The following is a 3056-nucleotide window of genomic DNA, read 5'->3' as shown; positions in this document are numbered from 1 at the left end:
GCTGTACGAGGCATGCGCGGACCCTCGCCAACTGGACCAAAGCTCACGCTGTTGGAAAATGAAGACCGATAAAACGCAATGTTCGAACTGAGAGGGTTTGTTGCACCGTTCTATTTTTTCAATTTCATATGACTTTAATTTTTATATTTGTTATTGTATATTTAAATGAATGTACAGAAATAAAAACATTGTAGTTGCAAACAAATTTATTTTGGTTAATTAAATCCAGGACACCAGTTGAGACGCCTGCGCGTGTTTTCGATCAATAAGCACACCGTATTTTTCCCAGGTACAGTGTTGCTATGATTGCTGAAGGCGTGTCAAAGAAAAAACAACCTTCACAAAAGTCTTGACAGTATCATTTGATTTGGTACAGTTATTAATTTACTTTGAAGTTCATTCATGAAAGCAAAACAAACTGTTTACTTGCGACTGATAAAATGTCAATAAAGTTCAGTTCGATTTTCTCTTTCGATATTAAACCTACTTTCCAAATGCAATTTCAATTTCTGTACATTTTCTGAAACTTCATTTTAAGCTTCTGTTTATTTAAATAAATTTATTGTATTTGTTAATATTGTTTGCTTCAATTTGTTTGTTAAGCTTAATTAAAGGGTCGTTAATTAATAAAATATTTTAAATTGTAACAGAAATGTATCTGGGTGTACTATGGAAATGTCTAGGTATAAAAACTTAGACTATTGTGTTAGCCGTCAATGACGTTGTTGATTTGGTTATGGGTTTGTTTGATTTTTTTTCGTGCAGTCTTCGAGAGTAGATTTTGCTCTGAAAATGATACTTTTACTACTAACCTATATCTGTCACAAAGCAGTCCGTTGAGTTCCGGTTTAAGTATGATGGGAGAACGACACGATTGAGACTTCGATCATGTCACAGGTGTGTGAAAACACACACCTTTCTTTGCTTCATATAAAAGTCGGTATTGCAGTGCGGCAATTTTGTTCGCCGTAGAGTATGTATTAAATTTAACCATTACAGAATAGTATTATAATCGTATGTAACTCACTTAATATTAAATATATTAATGCTAAATATAAATATATATTTTTTGGAACGAAGTTCGTCCGTAACGTAAGATTTTTATTATTTAAGTATAGTCGTAATATGATGGCTATACAGTGTCTAATGTATAGTCTACGTGATGACGGTTATTATTATTATTATTCATATAAATAGCTGTTTCTCTTTATATTATTATTATATTTTTTTTATAAATAATTGTGAATAAAATAAAGTTGATAACTAAAGTACAGTAGTTTTATTTATTTTTATCAATAAAAAAATCGTAATAAAAAATGTATACCCGAATAATTATTTTCTTTATACCTCGAATAGAACTTAAAATTAATATTTTTATAATAAGGAATTTCGTTCCAATTTTTTTTTATTGCCCTTGTAGGCAGACGAGCATACGGCGCACCTGATGCTGAGTGGTTACTGTCACCCATGGACTTCAGCAATGCCAGGGGCAGAGCCAAGCCGCTGCCTACCGGTGTCCCACGACACTACATTTTTTTTTTTTTATTGCTTAGATGGGTGGACGAGCTCACAATCCACCTGGTGTTAAGTTGTTACTGAATCCCATAGACATCTACACCGTAAATGCGCCACTCACTTTGAGATATCAGTTCTAAGGTCTCAGTATGGTTACAACGGCTGTCCCGCCCTTCAAACTGAAACGCATTACTGCTTCACGACAGAAATAAGTGAACTTCTGCAGTGAACCGCTTACAGTTAAGATTTTACCTGCGTTATTATTATTATTATTATTTGCCTTTCAAGAGTATGGTGAGTAGTTACTGTTGCTCATGGACGTCAGCAACGTCAAAGGCCTGAGCCTAAGCTATTGTTAATCGTAGAGCTATTAGCAAACCTCGTTTGAAAAAAAACATGTCATAGCGCTCGGGAAATACCATGAAGGGGAGTCCATTCTAGAGTCGTATTGTACAAGCCAAAAAAACTCTGGATTCGCACTGTGGATATAATATGTGGATGAACGCAACGCTTCTAGATAGTTCTGATGAAATTTGCTCCAATGGTGAAAGGTGCAATGGTACAAAGAAGATGGATAGTTCATATCGAACAATTCTTCATATAGCTCCCCATGAAATGTATTGTGCAAAACACACAGAGAACTAAATTCCCTCCATTGACCCGAAGGTTTCAAGGTGTCTCAGGTGCCAGAAACAAATCCATTTGAAATAAATTATCAACAGAGTGTGTCTCAACAGAGTGCATAGTGCGGTGTCAGCCCGGCGGACTCCACATATAGGCGGCGACGTGAAATGTCAAATCACATTAAAGTTTATCTGCCAATAGTTATAACGTGTCTGTGTCTGAGGGTGCCCCTGGGCATGCCGATGTTACATGAGGCCCAGTCGCGTCACTCCCCAAAAGGTGGTCTATGGGTCGAGAGACACGGGGCCGAGTCGCACCACTTCTAGACACGTCACCACCGGTAGACAACAGTTGAACAAGAGACTCTGTGGGAGAATCTCAGGGCGCCACCACTTACCGCTCTGGGAGACTTAAACCAATAAAAGAAACAAATTACAATTAACAATATTGTGTTTATTGGACACAGATATTTAAAACATAAAATAAGCTAAATTACAATAATACTAGGCTGCACTAAAAGTAACGGGAATGGAATATTTCCACTGTTCCTGTCATATTAAAATCTTTTTAATTGAAAACTCCTTGGTTTTAAAAATCGAATACCATTTATTTATTTAAAAAAAGATTCTCGGTCTTGTCACGAGGTTTTGTCAAACTTGTTTAGTCGTTGAGAAAATGGAATTGACTTGAGAAAATTCAAGAGCGATGATTTATTATGACTTTCGAAATGGTTTAACACAAAAACAGTATGTTGACCGGATGATTTCTGCATTTGGTGATGAAGCCCCATCCAAAACCACAATTTATCGCTGGTTTGCTGAGTTTCAACGTGGACGTGTCAAGCTCAGTGATGATCCCCGTCAAAGTCGTCCAAAAACTGCAGTCACCCAAGAAAACGTTGATGCTGTGCGTAAGCT

Source organism: Bombyx mandarina, chromosome 15 (genome assembly GCF_030267445.1).
Source record: "Bombyx mandarina strain Sakado chromosome 15, ASM3026744v2".
In the NCBI taxonomy this organism is placed as follows: domain Eukaryota; kingdom Metazoa; phylum Arthropoda; class Insecta; order Lepidoptera; family Bombycidae; genus Bombyx; species Bombyx mandarina.
Note: the sequence above shows the minus strand (reverse complement) of the source record.